The 21,653-nt window shown below is 34.9% G+C and overlaps 1 protein-coding gene across 6 annotated transcripts in view; it reads right to left on the reverse strand.

Moving 5' to 3' along the window:
• Positions 1–21,653, reverse strand: part of NOVA1 (NOVA alternative splicing regulator 1) — a 166,947-nt gene that overhangs the window by 82,525 nt on the left and 62,769 nt on the right. The gene's annotated exons all lie outside the window — the stretch shown is intronic.

The raw sequence follows: 21,653 nt of genomic DNA on the forward strand, positions 1-21,653 counted from the left end.
CCATACAAAGAAATATTCAGATGCAAGTATTTACAGATGAAGGAGTTTACAAACATTTTACGAAAAATTATCTGAACAGCTAATTTTTAGCAAGCAGTGATTAATAAAATGTTTGACATTACACAGCTTATGACATGTGAATGAAAAAATGATCAATTCCTATGAGAATCACAATTGTTTATACAGAGAAAGGAAGAAAAAGAAAGCTTCTTATTAAGAAGAGAGTTAAAACTTTGCCAGTATTTGTGTTGGGATCATGGGGGCTTTTTGTTTTCCTTTCTATAGTTCTTTAGGTTGTCCAAATTTTGAATAAATAAGTGGACTTATAAAGTACAATAATCATGGTGAAAGTCTTTTAAAAGAAAAGAATTTCCACTATCTTTATATATTAGATAGCAGATGTCAGCTTATTTTAGAGAGTTCTCATTTATGAATAACTACCTCTTTTACAATTTTTGTGATAAATTGAAACCACCATATTTCCTAGTTTAGAATAAACATATAAGTATAAAAGATTAAATTTTAAAACTTTCATTTGGAAATAAAGAATTATTGCTAAGAGTTCCAATTTGTAAGTACTAGATTACATTCTTTTTCAAGTTTGTTTGAAATTAAACATTCTATAGTCTGTGCAGTTGTTTATGAAAGTACATTCAATACTGAAGTAATTTTTATCAAAATTTTATAATGGATAAACTAACATACAAGAAAACATTTTCTCCCTGTAGGACAGTGCTTTCTTTTAACCTTACATGATGAACTCAAGTCTTTTCATGTAAAATTAGTATTTTTTTGCCACTTTATTTTTTAACTGCAGGATAACTGCTTTACAGAATTTTGTTGTTTCAAGTAAAATTAATATTTTAAAAATATATTTAGAGAGACCTCCCTGGTGGTCCAGTGGTTTAGACTCCACACTTCCAACGCAGGGGGCCTGGGTTCAATCCCTGGTTGGGGAACTGGATTCCATATGCCACAACTAAAATTTTGCATGCCACAACTAAAGGTCTTGTGTGCTTCTGTCCGACTCTGTGACCCCATGGACTGTAACCTATCAGGCTCCTCCGTCAATGGGATTTTCCAGGCAAGAGTGTGGGAGTGGATTGCCATTTCCTTCTCCAGGGGATCTTCCTGACCTAGGAATTGAACTCGGGTCTCCTGCATTGCAGGCAGACGCTTTACCGTCTAAGCCACCAGGGAAGCCCAATTAAGGCCCAGCTCCGTCAAATAAATATATAAATATAAAATACATATATGTATACACACATATGTATTTAGAATATACTATATTTCATCTAACATAACTACAAATTGTAAAATTTTATAAAGTTAAAGATATTCTCAATACTGAAGTAATCAGGTAAGAACTTTTCAGTTATGTTTACAAACGAAGCAATCATATTACAATTTGTGAACTAAATTCCAAGTTAGATTTTGGAGGATATCAGGAGACAGCATGAGCAAAAGCAGATGTGAGTGCCTACAGAGCAAGTGAGGAGGAGCAGTGAGATCACAGTAGCAGCAAATAATGTGCATTAGAGAATAAATATGAGACCAAGTATAAGTCAAATAGGGCCAATTTATAAAGGTCTTTGAATTTAAATACACAAAATTTTGGATCTGGGGTATCAGTTCCTAGATAAGTGATGTCATTCAAGTTTGATTTAGAAAAATTATAGACTCTTAACACGTATGCAAAAGAATGAGGGAAAGCAAGGTCAAATAATTGGAGAATGAGGCTTCATGTAAGTTACTCCTGAAATGATGAATTACAATAAAATGTGTCTTTCTGATATGTTGTTTTCCTAGTAATGCTAATGGATTTGCATGACTCAATTCCTGTCCCCCTGGATTCCTTGTGAATAATGAAAGGTACTGTAAAAAACTACAGTCAGAGAATCATCCTTTGGGAAAAACAAAAGCTATGTGACCTTGAGAGGAGAACCAGATAATTAGCAGGAAAATACCATAGGAAAACTTATTTTCTAAAACAAGTAACAGACTAAGAAATGTTCTTAATTTATATTCCATTGGTAAAACCTTTTTTTTAACTTTGATTTTATTTTTTAATTGAAGGATAACTGCTTTACAGAGTTTTGTTTTCTGCCAAATATCAACATGAATCTTAAAAAGAAAATTATAGTAATTTTACCCATTGAGGAAGAATGGGTAAAATTTATCTTGATATATATAGGTAATCAATTCACAACATTTGTTGCAGTTATGGTCTATACCATATGGTCAAGGGACTTCCCTTGTGGCTCAGACAGTAAAGAATCTGCCTGCAGTGTGGGAGAACAGGGTTCAATCTCTGGGTTGGGAAGATCCTCTATACAAGTGAATGGCAACCTACTCCAGTATTCTTGCCTGGAGAATTCTATGGACAGAGGAGCCTGGCGAGCTACAGTCCATGGTGTCACAAAGAGTCAGACATGACTGAGCAACTCACACACACACACACACACACACACACACACACACACACGGTCTACACAGTAACTTGAAATACTCAGTTAATGAACACTGAATTAGAACTCCCAGGGCAAATACAAGTTTAGGTTCCTATGAGCCTCTGGTCAGAACATCTTCATCAATCTTGAACATATAACTTGGTTTCACTGCGTTTCTGTTTAGGGACACCTTATTTAGTACATATTGTTGAATCGTTAACACTGAACTCATAGCCAATGGTCCTATATGTCATTCCTGAATAAAGACTACCTATCATTTGTATTTTCTCTGTAAAGCACATCACAGTCTTCCTGTACTTAGGAATATAAGACAATGTAAGCAGCATTTCAGCACTACACCTGTAGGCTGTTTCAAACAATGAAATCATCAACAAAATGCACAAAAATGTGAAAAGTATGGCACTAAACTGTGAAAGGACACTAGCTTAGAGTATGAGAGCTAAAACAAAGCAAAGCATAGCCTTGTTTGAACCAGGTTGTGGATGTGAGTGCCAGGTGACCCAAATTTTTCACCACTCCACCCAAGTCTTTGAACGGTAATGAAAGTCCAGTGAGTACAGATACTCGGCTTACAAATACGACTTTAGTGGGTGAGCAAATCTGCAAATAAAGAAACCATGAATAAAGAGAGCTGACTGTATTTAATGCAAAGACTTGTATGATCTTAATTTAATTCCTACTCTCTAAATAATCAGATACACAACCAGGAGCAGGCCACAAATTTTCTTATCTGAAAAACTGAAAGGCTCTCCAAGTTTATTGATTCTTTCAGCTAAAACACTGTATAATTCCATGATGGACAGCTTACAATTTCCTGTAATGACATTTTCAAATGTACTCTGACAAAAGTTAATGTTAGAGCTCTCTGGTACAGAACTCTAAAGTCTAACGTTATATTTGGTAAAGTTTATGCATATCAAAAAATAAACCAACTAAACAAAATTTGGTCCCAAAGTAGTTCTGAGAGAAGTAGTCAGAAATACTAATTTTCCAAGGAATAGGATTTGAAAATTACTGCGCATTTGATAGTTCAGCATCAATATTTTAGGTCACAAGCTGAAAAATGTGCAAAGAAAAAGAGAGATTTATCTTCTAAGTTTACTAGCAATAAAAGTAGATTCAAAACTGCTAAGTTTGTAAACAAGCATACCTCAGAGGTACTGTAGATTTGGTTCTAGACCACTGCAGTAAAACAAGTATATCAATAAAGCAAGTCACTAATTTTTTGGTTTCCTAGTGCATGTAAAAATTATATGCAATAGCATGACATCTAAAAGAAAAATGTACATACTCTAAGTAAAAAATACGTCATTGCTGAAAATGGTAACCATCATCTAAGTCTTCAGCTAGCTGTAATGTTTTTGCAATAGTAACATCAAAAATCACACATGACACTTATCACAGATTACCATAATAAATAAAATAATAATGTAAAAGTTTGAAATACTGTGAGAATTACCAAAATGTGATACAGAGACACGAAGTGTGCAAATGGTATTGGCAAAATCGCACCAACAGACTTTCTCAATATAGTTTGCTACAAACTTTCAATTTGTTTTAAAAAAAGGCAGTATCTGCAAAGCACAATAAAATGTGGCATGCCTGTCTGTACATTCACAGTTGCCAGGGCATCATGCTGGAGCTGTTCCCCTACAATTTGAACCCCTAATCCCAATCTTTCATGTATTCCAACAACAGATCTCAGGAGCACAACTGATTCATCAGATATTTTACTTGTCTTCATAGTGGCTTGGATCAAATATGACTCCCAGTAGGGTAATCAGATGCACTTGGGACAGACAGCCAAGCTCTTCAGCCAAAGTCAAACCTCTTAAATATGTCATTAACCCAAGTGCAGCAAGAGGTGTTGGCAAACTCACATGACCCATTTTGACTGGCCAGCAGGAAGTACAGAGCAATGTGATTTTTCATCACCTCTCAGCTTAAAGAGTTCAGAATCATTGGTTATAATCTGAAAAACAAGCAAAAGAGTCTCTCTTCCCTTAAGCAGCAGAGGGAGACCACAGGGTACCAAAGGTTAAACAGAATTAAACTAAACAGGTTAGTCAGAAGTTTCTGAGAATTAGACTAAGATTCTTCAGTGGTTAACAGTTGAGTTGAAAGTGATGGCTATAGTTTGGCTTACACTGGCCATATGCTCTGTGGACAAGAGCTAAGAGATGAATATTTCCTCTCTACACTCCTAGCTTGCTCGTGTCTAAGGTATTCTCCCTTCCACAGCCAAGGTTGTGGCTTACCATCCATAGCCGCATGATTCAATCTCTGCAGCATGATCAGTCTTTGTAATAATCACTTTACACTTTTCTGTCCTTCCCCTATCTTACCCATATAATATGGTTTAGATTCAACCCTAGCTGACTCACCAGAAAGGTGTCTAATCACCAATGCTCAGCAGTATCCTCCAGAGGAGGGATGAAAGCCTATGTATATAGTCTATTCAGTAGGATTAGACAGGTCTGGTATCCCTAGCTAGGTGCCCTAAGTCCCCGTTTTCACCTGGTTGTGAATCTGGCTGATTGGACATATTTGCTGAGACTTCCTTGGTCTGATGTGCTAGAATCACTAGGCTTTTTTTTTTGACTCTGGACAATGGTGTACTTAGGTGGCTGTGGTGACTTACCTGGGCAATGCAAGTCTGATCAGCTTATTGATTCTATTGATGTTCATCCTCAAAGGGTCCTTTCCCATCCATGGGCTTCCACGTACCTAATGAATAGGAAGTGTGCATCCTGTACAATCTGCAGCCATAGTGTTAATTACCACAGAGACTGGGACTTGATCATCTAATTACTGCACTGCCAGGCCCCAGAATCACTGAAAATGTAACAAACTTAGTGAGTATTTTTTCTAGCCTAAGGACCACAGCTCATGACTACCCAATGAACAGAAGTCCCTTTTACATGCATTGAGGGTTCTATCCCTGTGTCCAAAAGATTTCCTGGAGGAGGAAATGGCAGCCCACTCCAGTATTCTAGCTTGAAAAATTCCATGGATAAAGGAGCCTGGTGGGCTATAGTCCACAGGGTCACAAAGAGTTGGACATGACTGAGCATGCATGCATGCGAAAATGACAAGTTACTTTTTAGTTCTGTTCCCCTGTATTCTAAATTCAGGATAAATCATAAACATACAATTTCACCATCCAATATTAGTTTCAGATACAATGTAGCTCAATACAAAGGAATGTAAGAGCAACTCTTTACATGGTTCATTTGTCAGTAAACCAAGTGAGTAAGCACATATATATGTATATATTATTTCTAATACTATAAATATAACAAATTTAAATACTTTTTCATTTCTTTAAGAATTTTCTAAACAGTTCCAGAGCTTTTAAATAAATATACGTATTTTTGGTCTAGTTTTACAATTATCTCACTTAAAAATTATGCGAAGATTTTTTTTTTTATTTCTTCCTTTGGAGAAGACATTAAGTGTTTATACAGGTTTCTAAGCAACACCAGCTTTGAAACTGTAAGAGTGTTTGAATACAAAAGCAACTGATCCAAAGTTGTTATACTTTTGGAATTTAGTAACTGATGAAAAACAGAACCATGTTAGTCATCAATAACCCCACCCAGTTTGCAGAGTTAAAAATACAATCTCACATTTAACATCTCTCAAATTTGAGTTTTTACTGAGCGTATTTGGGTTGATTTCTCAATTAATACTGTCAAAAAACATTAATCCTGTCAAAAAACATTAATCTCGCATGTTAGCATATTATGAGGATTTCCACTGGGTAAATAATTAGCCAGCAAGCAATTTTTAAAAACTGATAAAAGACAAACAACAAGAAAAGGAAGAACTGTCTAATATTTCCAATACATAACTTAATGCAAACTAAAACTTCCAGATGAAAAGAACCTTGTCTTACAATGTAAACTTCTTTAATCCTGGTGTACTGCAATCCATGGGGTCACAAAGAGTCAGACAGGATGAGCAACTGAACTGAACCGAGTAACACTTTGGATCTCAGAATCTCAAGTTAAAGAATCTCAAATAAAGTATGTGTTTATAATACTACCATATTCAAATGAATCCTGAGCAAGTACCCCTCTCCCCAAAGAAATATATTAACATTTTTCTCTGTAGAATAGAGAGCAGAATAAGAGTAAAGACAAAAAGGCTAGAGAATTGAGGGAAGCAGATTTAGATGAGAAGGCTGAGAGACTTGTTAAGAGGATCATATTACAACGACCTCAAGAGAGCAAGCTTTAGACCACTTCAATATCAGAAGCTGCCTAGTGCATGTTAATCCAGTAATAAAAATACAAAATTACTCACATGGAAGCCACGGAACTATATTTTTTAACAATAAATCTCCTTGTTTTGAATATACTCTCCCATTATTGACATGTGCTGGTGTCTATGAGACAGTTTTCATAAATTAGCTGTCATTCCCATTATTGACTTGTGTTGATGTCTATGAAACACACAATTTCATGAATTAGCTATCCCAGGTGATTGTTAATTAGCCATTCATTTACTGATAAATGCAAACAGTTAAGGAAGTGTGAGAAGGAGAACGTGTGGATTTAGTATAATCAAGAGTGATAATAAAATGGGAGAATGTGATTTCATTTTCTAATAACTTCACAGATAACTTTCAGACATGTTACTGTTATATGAAGTCATAATCATTTAGGGTGTGATAAGACAGAAATGTTTTATAAAGACTGTCATCCATCGTTTCCTGAATCTTGTTTTCCTTTTCTTCATTGTCAATATAGTAATGGGTCATTTGAATCTTTAAATAATAAGATACCGAATGCCTAAAGAAACTTCCTTTTTATATGGGAAATAGAAGAAGTTAGCAAAGTTATTTGTTGACTATAGAAAAAAACTCCTGTAGGAATTGGTCACATCTGTTTTATGGTTTGCAGCTGAGACATTCAACAAAAAATAAGTTGGCTGGTAATAAAAGTACAATAATTGTTAATGTAAAACAGACAGATGTTTTTCTCATTACACAGCACCAGACAGATGTATTTTGCTAAGAGTTGAAACTTTTAACAAAATTAAGCTGGTCTTAGTCCTCAGAATTTGAATGTGTTACTTTGAAATCAAGTATGTGTTAACTCACACAAATACGTTTTCCCTCCTAAAATGTGTATGGTAAATGATTTTTTGTTGTTATTTTTGCATTATACTTTCAAGGACACATAACTGTAGTTAATGACATTTGGGGTAAAATACTTCCGATAAAATTACTAATGTACTCTTCAGTTTGTAATACCCTCTTCTACAGAGTAAAATATTTATAATGCTTCTTTGCTTTATGGGTTTTTAAAATACTTCCTCTAACATTCAAATTTTCACCTTTTGTGGAATGATTACTTGAGTTATGTTCTTAGGTGTCTTCTTGGCTCTACCATATATGGTATGGTATATGCTTATGCATATGCATATATGGTATGCATATATGCAAAACCAAAGAAAATATTTTCACTTCATTGATTCCTTCACATTTTACATGGGAAGAAAAAGTGTCCCAAGTACATCTTGAAGAACTTACTTGGTATTTTGGGACATCATTATTATTCCAGAAGATGACCTATGACTGCTAGGTCATGTTGGCTGCTTTCGTAAATTAATTGAAAAAGGTCCTATATTTGACAGGAAGCAGTGTGTTATTATTAAGCAATAACATCATAGCTGGGCCAAAAGAAAACTACCAGATTATACATGCATCATAATATTCCCATCAAACAAGAAGAAAATGGTCAGAAAAACCTGAAATATCTTATTCGAAAAGACAAAAATGAAATGCAGGTGCCACCAAAGTAAGCTTCTGTGTAGCTCGTTTGTTAGTCAAAGAAGAAAAGCATTTCACAATGAAGAGTAAATTAAAACTTGTCCAGAGAAAGCCAACTTTTAACCAAGGAGTTAATGCCAGTTGTTGTTTATCAAGGAAGTAATGTGGTTGATGGATAAGCTTCTATTAACAGTTGTGTGAAAAACTACAAGCAAGAATATTTTCAAAAAAGTTGTGAAATCATGAATTGATAACTCGCAGTACAATCTGGTTAGATGATTTACCACTGATAGTGGTAAAAATATGTGTGTGAGACCAAAAGAAACTTAGTAGCACAGATTTACAAAGCTTGTAAAGATATTAAGGCACTGAAACCTATGATTATTCATTATATTATTAAATCAGCAAATACCTCGTAAAATATATTTGAATCTATCATGTGTTACTGAACCAGTAGCTTCACGAATAAAACTTCATTCACTCTGATAGACTTAATCATTACCAATTCTACGAATTTTTATCAGAAATAAAAGATGAACATCCTGATTTGCCCTACCACGTAACAGTTCAGTAATTTAGCAGTGATAAAGTTTATTGGGATTTATTGAACTCCAGCCAGGATGGAATTTTTTCTGAATGAGAACAACGTCTGTGACTTTCAACCACTGTTACTGACACCGAATAGCTTTGAAAATTAGTTTTTGCTGCAGACTTTGAAATGTTTGTAATGAATTCAATTCAAGATAGAGGGCAAAACAATACTTATATGCAAAACTTAAACTGCAGTCAAGTCATTTATACAACAACTAAGTTTCTGAATCACAAGTATATATTTCCCATGTTATCAACAATTAAAATGAGAAGTGAGAACTCAACCCCACATACATTGGCAGCAGGTGTATTTTCTGAGTTTAAACTACAGTTTCTGCAACATTTTTGTACTTCAATGCAGTGCAAAAAAGATATCTGTATTTCAAAGTCTAATTAACTGTACATTTGAGGAGCTTCCACCTAATCTTCAGTTGGCAATGATTAATGTAATATAATGACATGCTAAAAGCAAATTTTAAGGGAATAATGTGTTAAAATTCTATAAATGCCTCAGAAAAAATAGATATGCCCCCAAATTATCATATGTACCTAGATTAACATCAGTGTTTGGCACAACCTATCTGTGTGAAGAGATTTCATTTTCTAGAATGAAATATGTAAAATCTCACTCAAAATTAGCATGTACAGGTGGAAATTTACAACTGATTTGATAGGAATGCAGACTTTGAACCCTAAATAAGGAAAACATTATTTCCTTCTTTTCCCCAAAATTCTTTTCTTTAGATCTCTCTGTTGTTCTCCACTGCCACTGGTGTTGTTATTACTAGTAGTATTGTTTTAGACTGAATTCTGTCAACAAAAAATTGTGGAAATGTTTTCTGTTTTGTTGTATGATATCTATATAATATCCCTGATTTTACCTCTAGGTCTGCAAAGCCTAAAATATTAGCTTCCAACCCATTACAGAAAAAGTTTGCCAACTCCTGCTCTAATATGCCTACTTTCACCTAACAGGTTTTTCAATAAATATTTCCATATGACATCTTTATTTATATTTTATAAAAAAGAAAAATTAAAGGGAAAAGAAAACTCATTGTTTTTAAAGAATGAAATATTTACAGAGACACGGATTACTTAAAACCAAAACAAAACAAATACAAGTCTAATACACAGAGAAAAGCACCAGTTTACTATTTTCTCATGCCATGTAACGCAAAAAAAAAAAAAAAAAAAAAAAGCTTAGCTCAAACCAAAAAAACAAAAACACATTTTTTGAGATGTAGTTCATGAGTCTGCTTTGTTTTTATTTCATAAGAGCAATTGGTTAAATAGTGATAAAAAGTCCTTAGAACTATATATAATTTTTAATGTTTAATATAATTTAACATTAACACTAATTTTGCTAAAACGTTGAGTTTATTGGTAAATTATAATTTTCATATATGTTAGGATAACACGTCTAGTAAACTGATTTTAAGGCAAGCAGTAAGTACATCATTAGGCAGAAAAAAACAATCAACTTAAAAATATGACCACTACGTGGAATATGTAATAGAATCCAGAAATTTTTCATCTAAATATCATCCTCTCCAAACTTCTGCAATCTGAATATAACAACAGCATTAGCAATAACCATAAAATCCAACCATATTTACTAATATTTTATGCCTGACAAGTACCAGATATCTATATGTACAAATTCATTTGCGAATGTTACTAATTTTTACTAAATACCACCAAAAACAGGAAATCCATTAATTTACAAAGGAGCTTTTCAAATTTTGTATGGGTATAGAAGCTAGAAATGATTTCTTATATAAACAAATACCAAATCTATCTTTAATTCCAAAAAAAAATCTCTTTTAGACTTCTCTTAATCTCTTTTAGACTTCTCTTAATTAAATATTTAATTTAAATTTAACTTAAATTTGTTTCACACCAAAGTCAAGAATTAACTCAAGATGCATCATAAACCTAACTGCTAGGAGATAAAACAGTAGAAAACTAGACATTTGCAAAAGTTACTTAAGACACAAAAAGCAAAAGGCATAAAATAAAACATTTATTAATTGGACTTTTTAAAAATTAAAATGTTCTGCTCCTTAAAGGACACAAATAGGTAAATAAAAAGGCAATCCATAACATGGAAGAACATCTGACAAAGGACTTGTATCCAGAATATGTAAAAAGAACTGCTGTAACTTAAAAAGAAGAAAGCAAACAACCCAATACAAATGAGCAAAGGATGTGAAGATAGTTCACAAAAGAAAATATAGCAATGGTCAGTAAGCACAAGAAAACCCATTAGGAATACTCAAGTTAAAACTACAATGAGATAAACTACACACAAATTACAATGGCTAAAATTTTAAAAGACTGAGACATCACCAAGTACTGGTAAATATGTAGACCAACTATAATGCTAATGCATTGGTGGAAAAATAGTCTGGCAGTTTCTTACAAAGTTTAATATTCCACCTGATCTAGATATTCTATTCCTAAGTGTTTAGTCACGAGAAATGAAACATATACCTGCAGATAGACTTGAACTTGGATGTTTATAGCAATCTTATTCCTTTCAAAATCTGAGAACAATTTAAGCCATCTGTCAAGGTGAATGAATTTTTTTTTTTAAAAACTATATATTCAGACAATGACCACTCCTCAACGCAAAGTAATAAATTACTTATACATGTAACAACAAGGATGAAAATATTATACAGGGCAAAAGAAACCCAGACACTTGGCTACATATTTTATGATTCCATTTAAATAAAACTCTAAAAAGTCTAATTGATTCTACTGTAATAGAAAACAGAGCAGTGATTGTCAGTGGCAAGAGAGAATGAAGAAGGAACATTGTGGGTGGGGGTTGGGTAGTCCGGCAAGTATTACTTGGCGGTCCGGGGAAGTATTAGTATGAAATTTTTGGCATGAGGAAAATATATAGGCCCATGTGATGGTACTTACATGGGCTTACATAACTCACGTATGTAAGGCAACTGAATAGATACTTTGAAATCACCCTTATAAAACATCTTACAAGACTTTCAGATCTTTTGAGTGCAGAAGATATTTCATTTTGATATCCATACATCTTATGTGCTTGGTATACATTTGCTGATAAATTTCTTCAAACAAATTTCAAACAAGATGTTTAAACTCCCACATTAATTTTTTTAATTTCACTTTTCCACTAAAGATTTACTTAAAAATGTTACTAAATAAAATATGGTCTTTTAGATCACCATTCATGCTATATGGTTCAAAATCTTAAAAGAATGTCATTTCTTCTCTCTTGGATAACTACCAGGTATGTACTGTAGTAGATAACCTTGGTTTCTAACAAACAAACTACCATTTGGATATTGATTTGCCTATTCCAGCCTTTACCATTTGGATATTGATTTGCCTATTCCAGCCTTTCACATTAATGACAACCTGTCTAGAATACACTGCTGCTGCTACGTCACTTCAGTCGTGTCCGACTCTGTGCGATCCCATAGACAGCAGCCCACCAGGCTCCCCCGTCCCTGGGATTCTCCAGGCAAGAACACTGGAGTGGATTGCCATTTCCTTCTCCAATGCATGAAAGTGAAAAGTGAAAGTGAAGTCGCTCAGTCGTGTCCAACTCCTAGCAACCCCATGGACTGCAGCCCACCAGGCTCCTCTGTCCATGGAAATTTCCAGGCAAGAGTACTGGAGTGGGTTGCCATTGCCTTCTCCACAGCTTCTAATATCTACCCATTATTTCTTCCTGGCCAGACCTAAATTCTAGCTGTAATTTTCTACTTAAAAGTCTCTCAAATCTTCCCATATTCCATTTTTATGCCTTGGTTTCTGCTGCCTATATTCATGATTAATGATGAAATTCTTATCAGAAGTTCTGCTTGACTGTTAATTTCTTGTCTATTTCTTCTGTCTTGCTTCTAGCAAAATTAACTTTCTTTTTAGTACTATATGCTCATTGAGACTAAGAATCCTATATTCTTTATTTTTGTATGTACAGTACACCTGGCATCATGCTTAAGACATAGTAAGTATGGAACAATGTTCCTTTAGAATCTTCATGGAAAGGAAAACTTGCCTGTGACAATGTAAATTTTCAAAACTGATTCAAAAATTAATTAACCAAAGAAATTTAAAAATCTGTCAAAACTATATTCAAATAAACTTTGAGGGCAGATTGTTTGTGCAGTCTTTCAAACTTAAAATGAAGAGATAATTATCAAGCTATAATAACTATTTTAGCCTAAAAAAAAAATATAATACCTTTAAATTCATTTTATTAGCTAGCATATCTCTGATACCTCAAATGGAAAAGGAAGCTATATACAAAGGATAATACACAAAAAATGAAACATATTTACTAATGTTAATATTTCAAAAATCATAAATAAAGGACTGGTAAATTAGTCCAGCAATGTATTGAAAAACTGATACACTATGGTCAAATAGAATTTAATCCAAAATACAAATGAGGGTTAATACTGGGTTGTAAATAAATATAACAAATATGTCAAATGAGTAGGGGATGAGAGGAAATAATGAACAAATCACTTCCCAGGATTAGAAAAAAATACCTATCCTAAACTATGAGCAAATATGATAAATAAAATGAAAATATTTGGGGCATCTATATTAAAAACTAAAAGCAGTAAAAAGGCAGAAGTAGAAACAAGAGGTATAAAGTTAGCACTATAAAACACAGAAAAAGTTCTGATTACTTATCAGTTTTATGACTATCTAGGAAATAAACGAAATACAACTACACTTAATACAGTTGTTGAATAATATGGGAAAAAGCAAAATAGTACAGAAAATCAAGAATTTTCTTATATGTGATAGAGTGAATTATTGCCTTCTGAAGAGTACCCACATTGTAATCTCTAGAACTACAAATGTCCTTCTAAACTTGTATATGTTATTAAAGATCTTGAGATGAGCTGAGTATCCCAGATTACCTAGATGTTCCTCAAATATAATCAAAGGGTTCTCATAAGAAAGAGATAATGTCAAAGGAGGTTGAAGATGTGATGACAGAAGCAAGATGTTGGCTTGATTCAAGGAGGAAAGCACACAGCCTCCAGAAATTAGAAAAGGGAAGAAAAGGGGTTCTCCTCTACAGCCTCCATAGGAACCAATCAATATTTTGACTTAGCCCAGTGAAATTTACTTTGGACTTCTGGCCTCCAGAACTGTAAAAGAATAAATGAATCTGTGTTTTTTTAAGACAGAAAATTTGTGGTAATTGTTCTAGTGACCACAGAAAACCAAGAACTAAAATAATCACTTAAATATATAAATGAAAACAAATTTTGAAAAAGCAACTAGGAATGACCTTAAATTAAATAAACATCTAGGAATGACTTTAAATGAAATGTACTGGACATCTTAACAGAAGAAAAAAAAAACTTTGCTAAGACAGAAAAGAAAACTGATCTGACCTCATATATGTAATTCTAGATATTATAATACCTTATATAAATAATATAATAATTTTAACAAAATTTCACAAGAAGAAAAAACAAGGATGGTATATTTGAGAAGGCTACTTGACAAAGTGATTCTAAGTTCATGAGAAAAATAATCATAACAAAAACCAGGATAGTTTTAAAAATAAGAGATAGCAAAATCAGATAATTATTACTCTAGTAGATAATGCAAAATAAAGAAATGTTATAAATCAATATTATATAAAACAAGAATTAATGTAACAATGGACTAGAATAAAAAAATCTTTCTCCCAAAACCCTGGAATATATAAAAATTTAGCATGAAACTAGAAAATACCATTACTCTAAAATGATATGGCTGGCATAACTAAAGAAAATACAGTGAGAACTTTTTCTACAAAATACTTTACAATAAGTTTGATATAAATAAGAGTTGGAACTATCAAAATTTAGATTAAACCTAAGTGACCATATATACAACCTCAGTAGGAGAAAAGTTATTTAAACACAGACATGAAGGATAAAGGAAAGGTTGACAGAGATGACCATACGACAACAATATGATAATCATTTTATACACTTTAGGGAGAGGGCACAGAAGGAAAGAGACAGGCCAAGATTTTAAGAGCACACAGTTACGGGGAGCTGGAAAATACCATGAGAAACAGACAAGGCGTAAATTAATACTAGGGCTGGGACATGATTTCAATTTCCTGAGGTATAATTTAGCAGTGAATATTCAAATATCTTTGGATAAGGAAATGGCAACCCACTCCAGTATTCTTGCTTGGAGAATCCCACGGACAGAGGAGCCCGGTGGGCCATAGTCCACAGGGGTTGCAAAGAGTTGGACACAACTGAGCACAATACATTCAAATATCTTAAACTATCATACACACTTCCATGATGCACTACTCTGTGTTCAGTAATTTATCATAATGGAACAATCATAATTTTTATTTTTGTGTGAACACAAAACTTAAACGGTAATATTAACTATGTCTATATTTTTTAAAAAAGTATATATTTACAGATGCCTAAGATGGGATATTCTGTAGACATTAAAAAGATCATATTTGTGAAAAATTAAGAATATGCACATGGCACAATATCAATTGAAAAATGATAAAAAGCTCTCTATACAGTATGGTCTCTGTTTTATAAATAAATGTGTATTAAGACTAGAAGAAAGCACATACATTTATAAGAACTAGTTTTATCTTTAAACCTTTCCTTAATTCATAAAAATAAATCACAATTTTATATTCAGAAACATATCAGAACACAGGAAAATGGAAGAGCTCAAGACGAAAAAGCTGTTCCTTTTCTTCTAAAAGTAATGAAAATGTCCTATAGGAAAAATGCTTCATTGGAACTCCCCTAGTGGTCCAATGGCTAAGACTCAGCTCTCCCCATATAGGGAGCCTGGGTGTGACCCCTGGTCAGGGAACTAGATCCCACACGCCACAACTGCAAGTTTGCACGCCACAGCCAAAGATCCCCATGCTGCAACTAAAGATCCTGCATGCTGCAATGAAGACTGAGGATCTCTCATGCCACACCTAAGTCCTGGTGCTGCCAAATAAGTCAATGCTTTTGTAAAAAAGAAAAATGCTTCACTGATGTGACTCCATGAAAATATAAAATTCTTTAGAAAAATACGATATAAAAAAAGAAGACAACTGACAGAAGGGAAAAACACAAAAGGCTGATATCCTTATATTATCCATTCAACAAATATACTAATTTGGTCTGACAATACTCTATCCCTGAGGGTATAGCAGTGAGCAAATCAGAGTAGGTACCTGCCCCCATTGTTCTTTCATTCTCATTGGAAAGGACAGGCAATAAGTAATGAATAACTTCAGACAGTGATAAACGTTACAAAGACCATAAAAGATTGCGGAAACACACAAACAAACAAAAAACCCAGAGGCAATAACATGATGGTATATGAAAGGGGAAAGAGGGAAGCTACATTAGAAAGCTGAGAACAGTTCCTCTAAGGAGCTGACATCTGAGCTAAAACATGAATGACGAGACACAGTCAACCGCATAAAGATTTGAGGAAGAGGGATCCAGAAAATGAATAACCACAAGTGCAAAGGCCATGAGGCAAGACAAAGATTAGCCTGTTTGAGAAGTGGCTGAAGTGTCTTGAACATAAAGGGTAGTGGGGAGACTGAAACACAATGTTATCAAGAAATATCAAGGCTAAATCATGTTGGGACCTTTAAATCATTATAGGAAGTTAACACGGTGTTTCAAAACAATAAGAAAGATATTAACATCCCCAAACAAACAAGGCTAGAAACAATTTACAACTGAAAAAATACAACTGATCAATCAATACACATATTAACATGTCAATCTCACTAGTAATCAAAGTTAAGCAAATTAAAATAGCAACATACAATTATTTACCTTTCACACTGTCAAGCCATCACAAATCATTTTTAATATATAATGGCAGTGAGGTGAGAAAACAAGATTGTTATTTATGCTAGCAAAAACAAGGGAAAAAAACTAAGTAATCAAAAATAGAGGTGTAATCTAAATAAATTATGGTACATTTCTGTCATGGAAAAGTGTGTCCATTAAATTACAATTTCACAGAATATTTAGTATTTATGTCTGATACTGTTGATTGCTGCTGCTGCTGCTGCTGCTGCTTAGTCACTTCAGTCGTGTCCGACTCTGTGCGATCCCATAGGCGGCAGCCCACCAGGCTCCCCCGTCCCTGGGATTCTCCAGGCAAGAACACTGGAGTGGGTTGCCATTTCCTTCTCCAATGCATGAAGTGAAACGTGAAAGTGAAGTCGCTCAGTCGTGTCCAACTCCTGGCTACCCCATGGACTGCAGCCTACCAGGCTCCTCAGTCCATGGGATTTTCCAGACGAGAGTACTGGAGTGGGGTGCCATTGCCTTCTCCGGATACTGTTGATTACACTATTTCTAATTCATTCACAGATTCTAACAGTGCTCCTCTAAAATGTCATTTCTACAGCAAAAAGCCTTAAGCCACCATAAGTTCAGAGACTACTGCAATAACTTCCTAATAATTACTTCTTTCTAGCCCCTTGTCCCTTCCCTTGTTAATCTATACAGCAGTTGATTTCCTCAGTGCTAATCATCATAACACATTCACATTTTATATTCACATTTTAACTACAAAGAAATTCTCATTACAGTGGCCCATGTGAGCTGGCTCCTGTGTTATAAACATCACCTTTTGCCTCTAACAATGTTCAACACACACAGCATTTGTGTCTGTGCTCTGAACCTGCCAAAACACATTCAGACCCAAAGACTTCTGTCCTTGCTATTCCTGATATCTATAATGTGATTTTCTTCCTCCTAATTATTTAGTGAAAGTCACCTGGTCATGTTTGACTCTTTGTGACCCCAACCCCATGAACTATACAGTACAAGGAATTCTCCAGGCCAGAATACTAGAGTGGTGTCATTCCCTTCTACAGGGGATCTTCCCAACCGAGGCATCAAACCCAAGACCCAGGTACTGCAGGCAAATTCTTTACCATCTGAGCCACCAGGGAAGCCCAAGAATACTGGACTGGGTTGCCTATCCATTCTCCAGGGGATGTTCCTGACCCAGGAATCGAACCAGGGTCTCCTGCATTGCAGGTGGATTCATTACCAGCTGAGAGCTCAATTTAAATATCCCTTCTTTTAGTACAGCCACTACGGAGAACAGTGTGGAGATTCCTTTAAAAAACTGAAAATAGAACTGCCATACAACCCAGAAATCCCACTGCTGGGCATACACACCGAGGAAACCAGAATTGAAAGAGACACATGTACCCCAATGTTCATCATAGCACTGTTTACAATAGCCAGGACATGGAAGCAACCTAGATGTCCATTGGCAGATGAATGGTACATATACACAATGGAATATTACTCAGCCATTAAAAAGAATGCATTTGAATCAGTTCTAATGAGGTGGATGAAACTGGAGCCTATTATACAGAGTGAAGTAAGTCAGAAAGAAAAATATCAATACAGTATACTAATGCATATATATGGAATTTAGAAAGATGGTAACAATGACCCTATATTCGAGATAGCAAAAGAGACACAGATGTAAAGAAGAGACTTTTGGACTCTGTGGGAGAAGGTGAGGGTGGGATGATTTGAGAGAATAGCATTGAAACATGTATATTATCATATGTGAAAAAGATCACCAGTCCAGGTTTGATGCATGAGACAGGCTGCTCAGGGCTGGTTCACTGGGATGACCCAGAGGGATGGGATGCCGAGGGAGGTGGGAGGGGGGTTCAGGATGGGGAACACATGTACACCCATGGCTGATTCATGTTAATGTATGGCAAAAACCACTACAATATTGTAATTAGCCTCTAATTAAGAATAAATAAATAAATATCCCTTCTTTGACAAAGTCTCCTCTTGCTATCCTAGGTAAAGTATACTCCCGCTCAACACTTTTTATCACATGCACTTAGTTCCTTCAGAGTACGTGTGCATGTGTGCCCAGTCGTTTCAGTCATGTCCAAATTTTTGCAGCCTCCATGGACTGTAGTCCACCAGGCTCCTCCGTCTGTGGGATTCTCCAGGCAAGAATATTGGAGTCGTCGGTTGCCATGCCTTCCTCCAGGAGATTTTTCTGACCTACAGATTGAACCCATGTTTCTTACATCTCCTACATTGGCAGGCGGGTTCTTTACACACTAAGCCACTCAGGAAGCCCTCCTTCATAGTATTTAAGCCTATCTGAAATTATGTATTTATTTGGAGTTACATGTCTTCTACTTTATTTAGAATAATATAAGCTCTACTAGAGCAGAGACTTTATGTATTCCCAGCATACAGGACAGTGTCAAGAGAACAGGACTACAAAATAAACATTTATCAAATAAATGAATGAAGATGAGAATAGAACATTGTATGTGTTGTGTGTGTGCTAAGTCGCTTTCAGTCGTGTCCAACTCTTTGTGACCCTGTGGACTGCAGCCTGCCAGACTCCTCTGTCCATGGGATTCTCCAGGCAAAAATACTAGAGTGGGTTGCCATTTCCTTCTCCAGGGGATCTTCCAAACCCAGGGATCAAACCCACATCTCTATGTTTCCTGCATTGGCAGGCAGGTTCTTTACCACTAGCGCCACAGAATATTATATAAATAACAGAATACTAGTTATATTAAGCTTACTAAGTGACACGTACGTGTGTACTCAGTCGCTTCAGTCATGTCCAACTCTTTGCGACACTATGGACTGTAGCCCACCAGGCTCCTCTGTCCACGGGATTCTCCAGGCAAGAATACTGCAGTGGGTTGCCATGCCTACCTCCAGGGGATCTTCCCAACCCAGGGATTGAACCCATGTCTCCTGTGACTCCTGCATTGCAGGCGAATTCTTTACCATTGAGACACTGGCAAAGTCCCAGTAAGTTACACACAAACCATCAATAGGTATCATAAAATATGTAGGATATAAAAGCAACATGTGTGTGTGTAAATAAGGATACAGTATTAGTTGCTCAGTCATGTCCAACTCTTTGAGTCCCCATGGACTGTAGCCCACCAGACTCCTGTGTCCATGGGATTCTCCAGGCAAGAATACTGCAGGGTGTTGCCATTCCCATCTCCAGAGGATCTTCCAGACCCAGGGATTGAAACTGGCTCTCCTGTATTTCAGGCAGATTCTTTACCACCTGAGCCACTACATGTATCAATGTTAATAAAAACATGGGTGAAACTGGAAAATAGATTACGAAACATATATAAACTTCAAATTTTATTTTCATAAAAGACAAAAAAATAAACTGTTTTGAAAATTTATCATATTCAAAGAAATAACTGAGAAACTGAAATATTAAAAGCAAATTTATAAAATTAAGAGCTCATGTATATACACGTTTGTGTGTAGACAGATAACAGACATATGTAGATAAAGATATACACACATACTACTAAAAGAAAGAGGAAAAGAATGAGAAAAGAGGATTATATTAATCAAAATATTCAATACTATAGACTGAATATTTTTAAGATAAGAGGTCATCTTATTTCTATATAACACTAATATTCATTTGAAAATTTTTATGATATTCTAAAAAACCAGAAAAAGCCCATAATTCAAATTCAATCTAACCTGAAATGACAGTACCTTCATAATGAAAACCTTCATAAACTAGTGATTATCTTCAAAGACTATAAGAAGAAAAAGCAAAGGGGGAAAAAATAAGCTATCTATAAAGCTCTAGTACAGGAAGCACAAAAATAATTTTTGAAGTTCTAAAAATGCCTTTTATCTAAAAAATGCCAAAATAAAAAATGAGAAATGACTATACATTATAATCTAAAAAATGAATATTATCAATGACCAAGATAAACAATGGCTGCCAAAATAGTGAAAATATTCTCAATTTAAACACAGAAAAAGGGAACATTCAATTGCCTCCTAGAGAACAATGGACTTCCTACAAAGCCTCCACTGAAAAATATGATGTGAAATTATTTCTACTCTTTTTTCCTATTAAAATCTTCCAATTCAGTTTTCCTTTACTGACTCAATTTCCTGGTACTTAGGACAAGGCTGCTATTTTGGTTTTGTTTTCTATACATGTGTGATTGCTTATCTGCCTAGAATAGTCCTGCGTTACTTCATTTGATTGTATCACATATCTGGCAGGAGCTTCACATTTGGCATGTAGGTGTCCACAGGTGATGTGGGAACAGGCTGAAAAGGCATATGGTAAGCAATCCATGCATGTTCTTGGGTATCACTCTTATTAGGAGGCCACTGTATTTTACTAGAATAAATCAGATCCACAGTGGAACTGGGAATTGAGTTGACTTTTGTAAGATTTCAAAAGAAGACTGCTTCCCATTTGTATTACGTATGTCTAAAAGAAGGACTAATGTAAAATGACATTACATATGTCAAAAAAAGGGACTAATATAAGAAAAGAACTCACGTATTAGTTGCTTTCCGCTAAAAATATTTTCTCAAATTGCACGTGACTCTTTATTTTTAAAATGGGATCAAAGAAAAAAAAGCAATTTAGTGTATAGGCTGTAACAGGAGTTTACAAACTAGCACATATATTAGCATATGGCCAGGGAAATTTGTTTTCACATAATTAGTACCAGGGGATTTCTTCAGTGGCTCAGGGTAAAGAATCTGCCTGCAATGCAAGAGACGCAAGTTCCATCCCTGGGTTAGGAAGACCAGGAGGAGGGCGTGGCAACCCACTCCAGTTTTCTTGCCTGGAAAATCTCCTAGACAGAGGAGCCTGGAGGGCTACAGTCCACAGGGTAGCAGAGTCAGAGACGACTGAAGCAACTGAACACACAAACAATTAGTACCAAGTCAAGTGTTCCTTCTAGATTATTGTTTAGAATTCATTTAAGG

The sequence above is a fragment of the Bos indicus genome, chromosome 21, assembly GCF_029378745.1.
Source record: "Bos indicus isolate NIAB-ARS_2022 breed Sahiwal x Tharparkar chromosome 21, NIAB-ARS_B.indTharparkar_mat_pri_1.0, whole genome shotgun sequence".
NCBI lineage: Eukaryota > Metazoa > Chordata > Mammalia > Artiodactyla > Bovidae > Bos > Bos indicus.